Raw genomic sequence first — 15891 nt, forward strand, 5'->3', positions numbered from 1 at the left:
ATTATTTTATATTTGTTTACCCTGAAAAGCCCCTCTTTTAATACTGATTAAAATGTTCAATATATTTGCTTGAAAATACTGAGTAAAATTAATCTGAGATCTCAATTTCTCCCCATCTGTTTTGATTCATTGATGATGCAGTTTAACTGGAGATCACAAAATACTTGTAAATGTAAAAAAGACTAAGTAAATGTATTTTATGGTTAATCTATTTTTTTATTGAGGGGAGAACAGGACAAGGAAGTGCAGTTATTCAAAATGCTTGGAGTCCATTTCATCTTTAACTGCTGTTATGTGTTCCTCAAGATAGAGGATCTGAGAGAYGAATGAGTTCCAAACTCAAGTTGCCCTGAATGTTACTTCTGTCCATATAAAACAATACAAAAAAAATGAACCTGTCATACAGCCTTTTTAAAATTTTCTCCAATGTTTCATTTGTGGGAATTGACTTTTTTTGGCCCAATATTCTTTTAAAAAATTTATTGAGATACCAAATTACTGTCTCTTTCCTACATTGTATACAGTAGTACTAGATTTGGGAGCATTAATTTTTTATTTCAAATAGAATTTTTTATGAGAAAAAGAGATGTTAAATCTTTCAGATCAGCAGAAATATCCACTAATTCTAATTTTGGAGTCTTGGTTATATGATAAAGGCAATATTCACACATATTAGTCAATGGAGCTATTTTGATCCCAGTCATAAAAAAMCCCTCCACTGACTGCTGCTATATATGACTGTTTACCCAGAACATGATGTGTGTGGACAGTTGGAAAGGTTAGTGCTGTGGTTATGTACTGAATTTTGTACAGGGCCCTGCAAATGGGATGTAAAAAAGCTACACAGATTGTTTCGAATAGTGGTGAACACTGTGGTTTTGGCTCAACACATTTATGCCTTTCTAGATGAAAGTAGATCCTAAGTTTGCTAGAAGCCAGAAGATTTTTTTTTTTATGAACTCTAACAGTCTGGGGGAAAAAAAAAGAAGTTGGCTCAAAGAAAAGAGAACTGAGATGAAAAAAATTAACTCCCGGAAAACAGTTTTTGCCACTTGTAAGAAAATCACAAATGCCTTTATTGTTCRTGTGTTTCTATGTTTTTGCAAAGTTTTGAGGCAGAAAACAAAAGCAGTCTGACTGTGAATGTCTTGGGACAAAGCAACTTTAAAATAGTATTTCAAGAGGATGAAAGAATTTAACCAGGTGCTGCTGTGCCTTGTCTAAAGCCTCCTGGATGAGGTCAATCTTGTGCATGTAAAAAGATCGCAAAGTGAAATATCAAAAYAAGTGTAACTTGTGAAAATTTCTTAAAAGAAATGAGAAAATCTTGATTAACTGCTGGGATCAGCAGTTGTGCATGGGCATAGCTGTCTGAGCATGCTGGCAGGAATGGGATGTTCATACTAAAATCTCCACCCAGAGACAAAACATTTCAAGAAATAAATAGAGCAATGAAAAATTTTAGGCGTTTTATCCTGGGTCTGGCTACAATAAGTTTAATACTCATCTGCCAGAATTCACAATGGATTTCTCAGACATTATTTTCCTTCAAAACAGCCAACTCCTTCAATCTGAAAAATACCCACAAGGAGGGAAAGAAAACCTCGTAGTTGTACAAACAAAATGTATTTATGTTGCTGATGCTTCTAACTCTCAGTTCCTCTTGCAATACTTGAAGTAGCAAAGTTTATTTTGAAAGTGAGCTAGCAAAGATTCTCCTATGTGTTACATCACTAATGTCTTATCAGTGCAGGGGGGACAGGACAGGTGGCTTTAGCTGTGTGTTAGGGAATAAGGCCAGTGACAGGCGAGCTATTGGCAGCCTCTGACCCACTATAAACCTACCTTCGAATGGACTGCAGTCCAGTGCCTGAGCTGTAGAGTCACAGCAAGACAATGGAGCCACATGCCTGACCTAACAAATGGGGGGGTTCTGGAAAAGCTAATAGAGCTTTTACTAATTCATAGTAAATTCATAGAGCTAATACTGCAGAGGTAAGCCCAGCTGGATGTCATTATACCATCTTTGTCAAAACCAAGAGGATTAATGATTGCAAAGGACWGTTATCTAAAATGAAAGTGAGCAGGTAAAGGGGTACAACAGCTGTGTTCAATTTATTGTGTCCCTCCATGATCCTTTTTTCTGAGATGTTTTTGACCTGTTTTCCCATTCCTGCAAAATTACTCACCTCCTTTTGTGGAATTATATTTTTCAGTCTATGCTGAGATGCTATCTGATGCTTTTGTATTCTCTTAYGGTTTTGTCTCAAGTTTTCATTTCACACACCCTTTCTAAACTTTTTCTCCCTGGAATCTGTCTATGAAGTGCTCTTTTTTTGTTCTGTCAGTACTATGATTCCTTAATCCTGACTGTGCCTCCTTTTCCTCCTCTCCCATTCCTGCCTGACCTAATCTGCACCACCCACCACTGTGCCATGGGTGTGCACAATGCCTGGGTCACTCGAGCACATCCTTGCTGTCCCAAAGCATGGCTGCCTAGGGACCAGCACTGATGCCTGCAGGCTTGACCATGGACATGTCACTTGTTCCATTCCACTACTRGTCTGCAGCAAGAAAGTAGGGCATGTATTTTTGTCTACAAGTCTTTCTTCAGTTCTGGTATACTTCTGYTCAAGTAATTTTTCTTCTCTCCTGCCAAGTGTCCTGTGCGTACAGTGTCAATCATTTGTGAAACTCTCTAGTTCCCCTCCCAAACTTTTTCCTGAAAAAATGCTGGAGAGATGTGCTTCCAAGAAAAGACTGAAAAGCTTTGCTGAGGGCACCAATGATGCCTGGAAAGAGAAACAATCTTTTGCATCTTTAAGAAGTGGGAACAGGGTAAGGGGAGTCACAGCATTGTCTGTCTGTTGGCTGAAGTCAAATTCCTTGGATAAACACTAGAATAAAATGTCCAACTTTAAAAAAATCTCCTGAGATGTGAGGAGAGTGAGTAGAACTGTGGATTTGTAAGGAGAAAAGTGTAAAATTTCCAGTACAATGGGATAATAGGGAAAATGGGTCTTGTAGAAAAYGGGGAAGCAGTAAAGTAGCCTTGTAGTAGTATGGTTCAAGGTAGTTGTCAGTTAATTGCCCTCAAAATGAAAAGCTATTGAGTGGTGGAGTGCAAGCTTCTGTCCCAAGTCCAGGAATATTTGACAAGTTCATTAAGAACCTGATGTTGGAGTTGAGCATCTTGGCTAGCTTKGCAATTAAGAATTAAATTGGGAAAAGGGACCTGCAAGTGTGTTGGGATAATATAGCATCCTTCCCCACCTTTCATGGACTAAAATCTTTGAGACACTCCTATGCAATTGAATATCAGAAATGTGGTACTGCTGACTTATGTGTTGTAAAACTATTTAATTTTACATAATGGTAAAGTGAATACATCTCAAAATGTTAATGTCTTCATGTGGTCCCATGAAGAGCTAGTAGATTTAATTATCCCAAAGGAATACATCTTAATATTTTTGTTTTCCTTTGAAGAAATGTCCTAAAAAATGGGTGAGGTATGTAATGTTAAAGAGATAGAATAAGAATTGATACCAGTGCTTGTTCCAACAAGAGTATATTTCACAACTGTTATTTATGATGTGAAGCACCACTGGGGACAGATTCAGTAACTATGTACATAGTAATACCTTTAATTAGACTAACAGAATAAATATTGCACACAGGCTTTAGGGATCTCATAAAAGCTTTACCCCGATGGAGAGGAAATTTGGTGCAACTGGAGAATGATAACTGTAAACTGGGAAGATCAATATCTACAACCTTCTTGCAGGACTTATGGGTTGATTTAAGGTTGTTCTCTGACCTTTTGGACAAAACCTTCCTGTGAACTTGGAAAACTTAAGAGTAAAATTTACTTGTCAGTCAAATGACAAATGTCAGATGACCTTCTGCTATCAMTATGCTTATATCAAGATCTAAAAAAAATATATCTTATAAATACTACAGAGATTAGGTTATTAGAGCAGAAAAATATCTTTACCTGAGACTGTGCTGCCTCTCTTCTGGGCTGCACTGCCTGAGGTACTGCCTGAGAGCTGAAGCTCMGGGTATGAAGGCTTTGAAGTTAAAGCATAACAGACTCTTTGTTTTCTCTGTTTTCCTTGCCATAAAGAGCACATAACTGCAGTGACAGAGTTCAGTGAATAGGCGCTTTACACAGCTGCCCAGTGCAACACCTGCTGGCAGCTGAGTGTGACACCCCTGCAAACCTCTACCTATGGCACAGGAAGGGACACAGAAACCCTTGTTTGGCCTCATGTTYTATAATAGTAAAAAATATCCATGTGGTGGGTTGCATTTTCCTCCTTGAAGCCAGTTTTTCCATGTGTTTCAGCCCATGCGAGACCTRCACACAGTAAGAATAATTTTCCAGCTCAGGACTTTAGAAGTAACTATGGCAATGCTACAATTGGACTGGGATAGCTTCAGCTTGTGGGGCTGGCTTYGATACTCTTAGTGGTCTGCAGGCATGCTTAAATTGACAGGGCATTTTAATAATCTGTGGCTGTGGATTGTCCCTTGTAGCTTGTGTCGATCTTGAAATGAAAAGTCAATGGTTAAGTGTCCATGTCTTTCTCCAGAAGAAAAAACAAAATGGGACTTAAAAATTGGACTTTTTTGCACAATGGTCACAAATGAAGACATTTCTGTCCGAATGCTTATTTTGGGCAAGGGAGTAAGAGAACAAAAACTGAAATGCACTTTGTGGATGGGCTGAAGTGTGTATGCTCAAAATGTGGAATACCAATAGCTTCTRTTATTGTGGAGGAATGAGTGAAGCCATCTACATGAATTGAAGACTGCTTGAACTTGTCTTCTGTGTTGTCATTTGCAYGCCTTGGTCCATTAAGACCACTGCTTGAACACACTGCTTATCTTCTTACAGCACCTCTCTAAATTATTGTGTATGGGTTTGCTTGTTTTTGTTTGGTGTATTTTTGGCTTTTGATTCTTTCTTTTTAACAAGGTCTGTTTGTCCCTTGAAGAATTATGGCTACTGGTCTTACAAGAACATGTCATGCAGCACCTACCAGATCTTTTTCTGGCTTTTTAAATGTTCATTTCCAAATGCAAGGTTTGAGAAAGTGGCAAAGTTATGTATTTTTTACAAAATACATGTCTCTTGGCCATGTTTGATATGAGTTTTTTAAGCATTCCAATTTTAAGCCTTAAGAGTTAATAATTTATCCACACAAATTCCACATAAAGTGAAAATTAGTGTCCCTATTTTGCTGTTTAAAGTTTTATCTGCAACAACACTAGTGGCTATTTGCCTGAGATGCAAGCTAAAACCTTATTAAAAGCTGAGCATCTACTKCAATATTTCATTCTCTATTTAGTTTTATTAATAGTTGCGAGCTCTCTTYGTGGGAGATGTTTTGTTAACCATAGCATAAGTAAAAATTCCATACACGTATAAATAAAACTTGGTGATGAAAAGTAGGTCAGTCCTTCAGTATGGCTTTTAGCTACATCTTAAAGATTTTTCTCGGCAGTGATTTGCTGATCCAGTTATTCTTAATATCATAATCCTTGAATTTATAATCCTCAGTGATAGTTAATGATTGCTAACATGCATAATTTTCCTCATCTAGTGTCAACAGTGCCAGTGATACATTTGGTCATGTGTTTGTAAGTGGCTGTCTGTTTCAGAATCTGGTTATTTAAAGTGTATCTAATTTAATTACCAAACAGTGAATACACTGCCTGCAAAAGTCACTGACCTAGAATGTTGCCTCTAAGCTTTTGAGCATGGCTGATAGTGGAATGATGTAAAATGACATGAAAGCTGAAGACATAATTGCTCATTGTGAATCTTTTTTTTTCAGTAGCTAACATTATTCCAAAGATGAAAAGTGACAGTTATATATTTTTGGCAACGTTTCCCTGTAGGAAAGGAACAGGCAACCTACTTATTTTTGCTACTGTTAGGGCTGACTCAAAAYTGTATTCATAAGAAGTTTATTTACTGACATTATAGACTGAATTTTTAAGCAGTCTGCACCCAAGTACTAATTTAGGGCTCTTACAGTCTAGGTATGTAGTCATGAAAAATGAGCTGTTGGAGGTTTAGCCACAGAATATCACAAGATTATTTCTGGGAGCAAATGCTGTGTTTTGGGAGTTTTCAAGAAAATAAAAAAACCCACCAAAAATGAAGCATTCAAAATTCAGATGCTGCTTCTGAATATCTGGCTCAACAAAGCTTAAAAATGCCATCTGGTGACAGCTTTACCTTCTCCACAGATTCCATCAGATCGAGTGTATGTGTTCTCATTGCTTGCAAATTTACACTTGTAGCTGATGGGAACRGTACATATGTGAAAGCTTGGGAAGCGGTTACTGAGCAGCCTTATTTCCAAAAGAGCTGATAAAATATAGCAGCCAACAGTCTTAAAGTACCACAGAGCCTAAGCACATATTGCAGTGCTCTGTGGAGTCTCYGTGTTCACTTTAACAGTGGCTGTTCTGCTGCTGATGAAGGTACATCAACTGTAGTCAGCTCAGGAACCTAACAAACTCATCTGGGAGCGATGCAGAGACACCAGCTTCTTCTCTCAGCAAGTTTTGAGGGCCTGCCTGTGGGTGCTTCAACTGTGGGTCCTTCTCTTAGAGGTGGATAGTGGCTTCAGCACCCTATGAGCTCAAGTGCAGAAAGATCCYGATGTGATCTTACTAATTTGGGATCCAAGTCAAAATTTCTTTGTAGACTTGATATGTACAACACTTTACTTGTGGTAGAAAGAAGGCAAGATTATCTGTTTAGATAACTACAAATAGTCTTTAAAACAGGATCTTTTATTTGTAGGCACTTTGRTTAAATTAATTTTCAGTTTATCAAAAGCCAGTATATCCTCTTGGCAAATAATTCTGTCATGAGTATCCTCAGCTAATTTGATGGTGATCTCACAGAAAAGAAATAAGGCAGAAAGAGTGTTGTTTCAGGAAAATATAACTTGTCTAAGTAGAGAGAAATCACTAGTGCTGGATATTWAAACTGGAAAGCTGTGCACCTTAGCTCCAGCAAAAAGCCCTTCTGCACAGGTATGCATGTCTCAGACTTGGATTACTTCTGAGCAGGGCTTCTGACTAATCAGCAACAGACACAATAATGCCCTAAGAATCCCRATACAAAGTTTATAGCAGAAGTCATGGTCCTATATAGATAAGAGTCTCTATAAGGAGGAAGGAAACCTGATGTTTTGTTTGGTTTATTTTTTTCCTGCAAGTGTGAAGTGTCCTAGGCACTTGTCTGTATCCACAAAGGCATTAATGGGATGGATGGTGCAGCAGTGGAGAGATAAAGAAGAAAAGCTTTTTTGTTTGGTTTTGTTTTGTTTTTAGAATTTACTCTTAACAGTCAGTTTGTGGTATCAGTTTGAGCAGACCTGTGGTTTGGTTATCTTGCTCTTCATACATGTCAACTGGTTCCAGAAGGCATTTCCAGTCAGCAGTTACCAGCATTTCTACACATACCTGCATTGCCTAAATTTTGAACAATATAAATCATCTGTTGTAAAAGCTGGTACAAATCTGAAGCCTGTATCTCTAGGCCAGAGAAGGATGCCAATAAGTGCCTGAAATGAAGAAGCCCTGGGTATAGTGACAGGAGGTATTTTAAAAATGTGATGATGTTTTGCTTGGATTTCKACTTTTTTTTCCTTCAAATGTGGCCAAGGAGTGGCTTGCTTTGCTAGCTCTGTGTCAAAATAATGGGAAATGATGGAAAGYGCACAGTGCGAAGGGAGAGAGAGGAAACAAGCTGCCATTGCTTCAAATACATACACTTGTACTGTGGGGGCCATCGTCAGCCAAAAATAAGCTGTGAGCTCTTTCCCTCCCACATAGCTCAAGCTTCATGAAGTGAAGGAGACTGTCATGTGGTGGCAAAGGCCAGATTATCATAATGTGGGTGAGATGTTTCTGCCCAAAAATACTCTCCTGCCTGTTGTGTTCAGAAGCTCCTTATTTGTASCTGCAAAGCATTAATCTGCACCAATGGAGCAGTGAGGTGTCCAAGTGCTGTTCGTCTGGGGCACCCACAGTTTGTCTGTGGGCAGAAATGCTTTCTCAGTAGGTGGAAATGTGTTTTTTGAAGTACATGTTCTTTTGTTTCYCCTCTTTCCCCTCTCCCAAGAGTGGCATGTACCTCTGCATTTTTCCCTTTGTGTAGGATGTGTGGGACCATACTACTTTCACAGTTCCCTTGTGTGTTGGCTTACCAAATCCTCARCTTGTACAAACTGGCAAAATTCCACTGGAATTGATATAAGTATGTTGATTCCAAAACCTGCAGAGGATCTGAATTTGTTGGTTAGCCGATTATGATCCACATGAATTTCTTCAACAATCTATAGCAATTGTTTTGGGGATGTTTTACAGAGATCTTCTTGGAGTCTACAAATACTTCTTTTAACACAGCTGGCTGCTGTCTTTAAAATACTGTCTGCTTTTTTTTTCTCCTGTTGTCTCCTACAGTTACACCSTGAATGTCTCTGGAAGTTCTTTTAGCTTTGTTACCCCTCTATCAGTTTGTGGCCTCCCTAAAGTGTGTTCACTGTTCCTGGCTCAACGAGAGCCTACACACTGATTTTATCACATTTATCAGTCTGCTAACCAGCAGCATATTGATACCGAATGAACTGGATGACATTTCAATGTAAATCTATTGTCATGAACTCTAGGCTCATTATTTTGAGGCAAACACAGTAATTAGCACGGGGTGTACTCTGTGATAATTAGTAATATTTTACACATCAGATGATGATGTTGACTTTTGAGGGCAACCACCTGGACTCAACTCTCACTAGCTAAACTAATATTTTTGCATTTTTCTTTTGTTTCAGTGTTTCAAAATGCCTGTGATAAAATATTTTAACTGTTTAATCACTAAATAATAGATCCATGTAATCAATTAGCTGAATTATATGATTATTTGGACACCTTGCTGCTACCCATAAGTGACACTCTGGCTGAAATACACAGTTTATTTGTATTGTAATGTTCCCCCTATTTTGAAAGCTAGGTGTATGTTGCTTTCCATCTCTCTTTCCTCTTTATCTGACCTGGTATCTGAACATTCTCAACACTGGCATCATAGATTTGTGGTATCTGGTCCATTTTTGACTTGTTTTTTCTTCAAAAAGATGTAGTGTGACATTCCTAGTGGAGAAAATAATGATGATTAMAAAAAACCCACCAAACAAACATAACCTAGCAGTTTATGTCATTAGGTCTTGTGATAATCTATTTGTGAACTTGTTAGATTAAAATGGATTTGTTAAAACATCAAAACTTTTAGGGATATCTTTGAAGCAGCTGCATCCCATGAAGTAAAATCAGGGAAGATCAGAATATACACTGTGGGCCTACATTCTATCTGGGTAACTAAGGAGCTTAATTCTGATTTACTGTGAAATTTAGGCAAACTTTCTGTTCTAACTCATGCCTTGTGGATTAGCTTCTATACCTGAAGCTTTCCTAAATTTCTGGTGTCAGTTCATATCCAAACCTAGGAGGAGGARGAGACTATTTTTGTTTCTAGGAGCAATGTGAGGGCAGTGTCATAACCAGAAGATGTAGAACTTGGACATTTGTTAGTTTTCATAAGAATCATACTTGAAAGCTGTGCAGTTAGAAGAGTTGCCTTGTTTCCTTTTCAGATGAATAACTGCTAAACTCAAATGTTAACCTTCTCTTGCATGTATTTCAGACATATTTGTATCCAGTGTGTGATTACTGGTTGTTATGAAGTGAAGGCCCTAACCAATGTAAAATACTGAGCTTGTAAATACYGTTTAGGTACAGACAGCAGGAATAGTAAGTTACTCATGCTTCTCTTGCCTCTTTTTCACTTAAAATGTGTAAACTCTTCAAATAATTGGCGGAAATGGAGTACAATGGAAATTCCAWTTTTTTTTWAAATTAAATCATGATAGACTTCTGCTTCTATCAGAAGTTCATTCCAACTATAATGTGTTACCGTGTAATTTCTGCCACTAAGTTTCAAAACATTAGTGATTCTGAGGGGGAAAGGAGGAGCCATGTTTTCAAAAAAAATTCTCCAAGTGGAGAAAATTGCAAATGTTGCATTTCAAGGAGATGAAATAATCTATTTTAAAATAGGAAAGAACTTGTGGATGCTGTATCTATGGAATAATGTTAGATAAATTTAAAAGTGTTAACTGTGTGGTGCCATTACTAATGCTATTTTTGGCTGAAAAGGATCAGAGATTGCTTGTAAAATAAAGAGACATTAGATTATTTTAGTTAGCCCTGGCTGGGCTCTTTGGAATGTGGTCTGTGTTTCTGGCACTCACACTTGAGGGGTATGTACAGGAGGAAAAAAAAAAGTAAAGCTAAAACAAAATTATAAAAACCTAAATAGAAGAAAGCAAAATGTAAGAATTATTCTGTAGTGTGTGTCACCATGCAACTGGCTGAAAAAAAAAACACCTGGTTGCCACTTTAACTGACAAGTAATGAAAATAYACATTTACAAGAAAAAAAAGACGGTGGGCAGGAAAACCAGGATTTACATGAGGTTAAACACTGGATTGCAGGAGCATTCTTTTTTTCCCCCTCAGAATGTCTAAAATTGTCYAGAGACTGCTTCTATTTCAACTATAAATGACTTCTATATTTAAGTCTTTAACYTACTGTGTCACTTCACCATCTGTAAAAGCAAGAGATGTTAGTGTGGTGGTGTCAACTGTGCCAAAAAGCAAGTCTATCATAGTCATCCTGCCACAGTCCTGAATATCACAGACTATTTCTATCATATGAATTCTCTGATTTCTAGTTTTAGAGGTAAAAAACAAGTGCCTTTCTGTACTTGCTAAACARAAGTTATAGAATTGATACAGAAGCTGCTGGGCTGGATGTTTTAAATCCTCTTATGCCAGAAACCAGAGAGGAAAAAGGAACTTAGAGGTAATTAAAAAGCCCAGCGACTCCAAACCTCATAACAAGTCCTTAATACCACCTCTGCTGTCCTCAAGCATGGTGATGTGTACACTAGGGAACAGCAACTGATCTCTCATGGATGGGAAGTGCATTCCCTGTTCTTCCTCCACTGCTGTAAAACCAGTGCTCCTATTATGTCAAGGTCCATCRCATTTACTGCAACTTTGATATGCCTGACCTAAAAATATTGCTGTGAGTGAATTATTTACAATGACACTGAGGAGCAATTCTCTAGAATGTTTCTGTGGCCTGTGGGCATTGTACTGAGTACATRTGTATGATATTAACAAAAAAAACTTGAAAATTACTGTGAAACCTTTCCACAGTATATCACAGTTATCATTACCAAATTAGGATTGTTCTGTGGCTTTACCACATAACGTAAGAGGTGTGCAAGCCAGCATTTTTTGTGGGGTGTGGAATAATGGTGTTGTTTTCCAATGAACATTATTAATTAACTAGCCTGTATAGATTGATTTAAAGTTGTATGAGGTTCTACGTATCTGTAYACTAGGCAGACATTTTTTTATTTCTGTATGAAAACATGCCGTAACTAAAATCCTTGATAAATTTTCATGCTAGGCACCGTTAAAGACAACGGCTGAGGATTCTCCTCTTTGGAAATTGATAAAAACTTGTAGTCCAGGAGGAAATACTYGTTTTATATTTGTAATGAGAGTGGACAATCTGTGCCTAGGCTGATGCTGGCTGAGGTTTCTGCATCCTGATCTAGTAGGTGTGAGTTGCTGTTCTTCTATTAATAAGTGTATGGAACAAAATTATGATAGAAATTTGAAGAGACATGYATTTTGAAGAAAAGCACTCCCTTAGAAAAGGAGGTAACTTTATCCTTTTCTTGCACTGGAGTCTAGCCCTCTTCAATGCTAATCATTCAAATGTTATCAGTTAGCACAGAAAACATGTATTCAGAAACCACACATGTTCCAGGACATTAGTTCTTTCAAGTGTTGAGAAATTCCAGATTCTTCTGTATTGGTAAGTATTTTCTGTGTTTAAAATACATAACACAGGTATAACCAGTGTTCTGCAAAATGAAGGCCTGTTTTATAAGTTTCAGTAAAGAACTGTGTTTTGTAGCAAAAACATACTAGCTTCAGCTTAATTTGAAAATTTCTYCATCTAGACAGAATGTATACCTCTGAGTCTTGCTTTTAATATGATCTTTATCTATCTGCAATATGTAAGTCTGCAGTAATTCAGCTTCCCATATTTGTAGAAATGGATAAACCTAAAGATACAGGCTTATCTCTGAACATTGCTGCAGAGAAATCATTTATCCATAGCAGCTCTTAATACTTTACTCTTCTGTCTCTGACCATGATAGTATTCAGTGAGCAACAGACTATGTGGGTTCTTCTCCAGTAAATATTGGAATGAAAAGAGATAATCTTCCCAAACGCCAATTTTAAGTAATGTAAAAATAATTTCAGGCTTAATTTTGCTAGTGGGGTTATGCCTTTTGAGGAACTGCGGTTTTATAAATATTAGTTTCACAGAGGATTGATCTCTTTCGTGATTGAAATATATTTTTACCATTTAATTAGACTGATAAGAGAAAGTTCAAGAAGCAGCTCTAGATGTATCATGCCATGATAGCCTTGATACTGAGATGCAGTTCAGTTCCTACGTGGTGGAACATGCATAAAACAAGCAAGTTTGGTATATGAGAGAACTTGTGTGACTGATGTGCTGAGGAAACTTTGTAAACAATCAGAGTAGAGTGTTGTTTATAAACATTCCCATAATGAGGAAGAATGATATGATTGTATGCTGTGAGATTTCCTAATTTTGCAAGCAATTCCTACTGCAGAATATTTGTGTTGCATTTAGTCTAAAGGCTGAACTTACCTTGGATGATTGTGAGAAATGTAGACTGKTCCTTCTGTGTGTTTAACCAGGTTAATAAAGAGTTATAAAGAAATAAGGACACAATTGTGAGCTTATTTATACTTTTATTATTTGTATCTGCAGTACTCAGTGTGACAGATTCTCAGTTTACAATCATTTTCCAGTTTAACTGCTTTTCTATTATTATTTCTGCATATACATTTGTCATCTTCCAGATCCCTAAAAAAGGCAAATGCAATTGTACTTGTGGTCTTGAAATCAGTCTCATGTAAAGTTAATTAATATTTTTATATAACATTTTATCCATAACTTTCAAATCCCATTTKTTCCCATTTGTATTTGTCATGACTAGTATAGAATAAATTTTTGAACTATTCAACAATGCCTAGTTAAAATGGCAATTAATTTTTCTTTCCTCTTATGTCAGAGTCCTTAGGARTGGATATACAGAGCTTCCTCTCCTAGTTTTTTTTTTTTTTTTTCAGCATACATAACTAAACATGAACTTTCACATTTTCAATGATGTTGAACCCTGTGAGGACAATATTCCACAAAAAGGCAGTGGGTTTTTTTCTCCTAGTCAGCTAAGTTAAACACACTCAAAAACCAARTAAGCACAACATGGATACCCCCAACTATTTTTCTGACCAGAAAATTGTAGCTTATAAGAAGTGTTTGCTTCTCACTACTGCCTTCAGAGCTGCTGCTCCTCTCAACGGCAACTGTACAATGTGGGGCCACAGTTGCATTCATTGTTCAGTGAGCTTGTCCACATAGTTAAACCCACCGACAGCAATGAATGTTGATTGTGACCTTTTTGTAAAGCTTGGCAGGGTGGGGGAGAAACACCATATGATGGTTAGGTTGCTATCTTCGGTGTTAAGGCCTGAAAGCATGAAGTAAGGAGGAGGATGGTTAGCTGGAGGGTACAATCAACGGTCGATGGTTTTCACTTTAATTCCAAACTCACCGACAGCGTTGAATGTTCACTGAAGCAACCACTACAACAGAACTCCATTGACTTGACTGCATCCTCAAATGTCTGAAAGTAGGGGGGAAAAATCAAAATTCACACAATGATTTTCATCATACAGATGATGCAACTTCAATCATTTTTCTCTTACCGACACCAACACCCTTCTCTGCCTGTCATATTTCAGTCTTTGTGCAAGGAGCTGGTAGTTTCCCAGACTTCTTTCTATGAAAAGAAAATATGTGTCAGTTATTCAGGCTTTAAAAATAAAGGTTAGAGATCCAGGCATGAGTGGATTAATGCAGTCTGGTATTTCATGAGACTGAACTTCACAGTAAAACAAAACATGRGAKCCCATAAATGAGCAGAGCTGGCTATGAGTTTTACAAATTAGTGTTGCCAATTAGAGACTGCTCAATTGAACAATTTTTTTTTTCTGATGACGTGATTCAATTGGATTAAAGCTTGTTAAAAATTGACAAAAAATAAATTTTCTTTAAAGAAGACTTAATTTTTCAATAAACATCTTAGAGAGACAGAATACCTTTTTCCTTACAAATTTTCACACATGCAGAACCTGTTGTGATAGCTTTCAGGAGGAAAAAAAGGTGAATGTATATCAATGCTTGCTCTATATTTAKTTTCGTATTTTTTTAGGTGGCAGCATGCTGTACACATCCAAAGCTGATCATCACACAAAGTCCTTATTCTTAAAAATTTCCACAGAATACAACATTTTTTCCCAATCTTTTGACTGTTCCAATTCAAATGTCTTAATTATTAATAAAAATTTAGGTTGTAGCTTTTGTGTTGTGTAAGAGTTTCAGAGGCTGGATCAGAAGGCAAAACATAGTAATCCAGAAATTTTACCTTATTTGCATTTGTGAGCAGAGTTCTTCTGCAGAAGGTATTCTTGCAGCTCAGCTTGTTAAAATTCTTTTTTGCTAGGTCCACTCTTGCTGTGCTGAAATTATGTGATSGATTCACTGACTTATGAATTGCTGTTTCTTTGCTTTATCTTTTGGTAAAAGATGCTCTATACTCTCCTTCATCCATCCATGATTATTTACATATTTATAAGTGTGGGGGGGTTTTGCCTGTGCTTATGTAAAGAGAACTCGCTCCAAAAGCCTGGAGTTCATCAGTGTGCTACCTGTGTCTATTTTGTAAACTGTCCTGTTTCTTTGATTGATCTGCCTGCAGAGGTATTTATTACATTATTTAACTCAACCAAATTTCCTATCTAATACAACTGAAAGTCATTGATGTAGCCTACTGGATAATTAGACAAGAATAGAATCAACTCATTTTCTTCTTTATGGTAGATTAGATGCATTTTGTTTATGAAAACCCCTGTGATTACGTATATATCTAAATCAAATATATTTAAATTAAATGTGGCAACCTACCTTTCTTTCCTGATACAGCAGCACGGGATATTTGCTGACAATACTTTATCTCTGAAGTTTGATTATTTTTATTTCTCCATTTACTTGTACTGGCATTTCAAAGGTTTAATTCCATGGATGTTACAAGACCTCTGCACAATGGCATGAGTCATGAGAGAATAAGGCTCTCTAACTCAGCCCTTTGTGAATGTGCATCTGTTCAACATTGTTCTAATCAAATGAATTGACTTTATGGTTTAGGGTTACTCACGTTTAAGATCTGCCCTATTATAAGCTTCTTTTCTGTATGTCATTTCTTTCAGTATTATTCCTATGCTCTTATTCCCCACTTCCATCTGTTACTTCATATTTCTGTATGGGGGCTTGCCTGGCTGATATCTGGCATTTGGGATGGGTGRTGCAGGGGAAGAAGAGGAGCTGTTTAGAGCTTGTGGCTGGGTGGACTGCATCTTAGAAGGAATTACTTTCACAGATTATTGTTAATGCCTCCCTACCTCCCATAATGGAAAATCTCAGTATTTCCTTGGTCACCTAGCCTTTGAAATGGGCTGAAACTTCTAAGTGCAAAAAGTACTTGTGGGTTCCAGCCCTGATTCCTGATGTGTGCAGGTTATGCAGGGTAAATATGCTTTCATCTTCTTTCATCTGGTTTTCTTTTTT

General features: G+C 37.2%; 1 long non-coding RNA gene across 2 annotated transcripts in view; it reads right to left on the reverse strand.

Moving 5' to 3' along the window:
• Positions 1-12775: 12775 nt before the first annotated feature.
• The window catches only part of LOC130572527 (uncharacterized), a 59098-nt gene continuing 55982 nt past the window's right edge, over positions 12776-15891 (reverse strand). The window contains exons 1-4 of one of the 2 annotated variants that reach the window (XR_008965227.1): positions 14693-15881; positions 13974-14047; positions 13820-13891; positions 12776-13735 (exon numbers count right to left, since the gene is read on the reverse strand). This is a non-coding gene — a long non-coding RNA (uncharacterized LOC130572527). Of the gene's footprint in view, positions 13736-13819; positions 13892-13973; positions 14048-14692; positions 15882-15891 lie in introns of those variants that run through there. The other variant, XR_008965226.1, reaches the window with a different exon arrangement.

Source organism: Malurus melanocephalus, unplaced genomic scaffold (genome assembly GCF_030028575.1).
Source record: "Malurus melanocephalus ecotype Western Australia unplaced genomic scaffold, MMel_1.1 scaffold_37, whole genome shotgun sequence".
Classification (NCBI taxonomy): Eukaryota; Metazoa; Chordata; class Aves; order Passeriformes; family Maluridae; genus Malurus; species Malurus melanocephalus.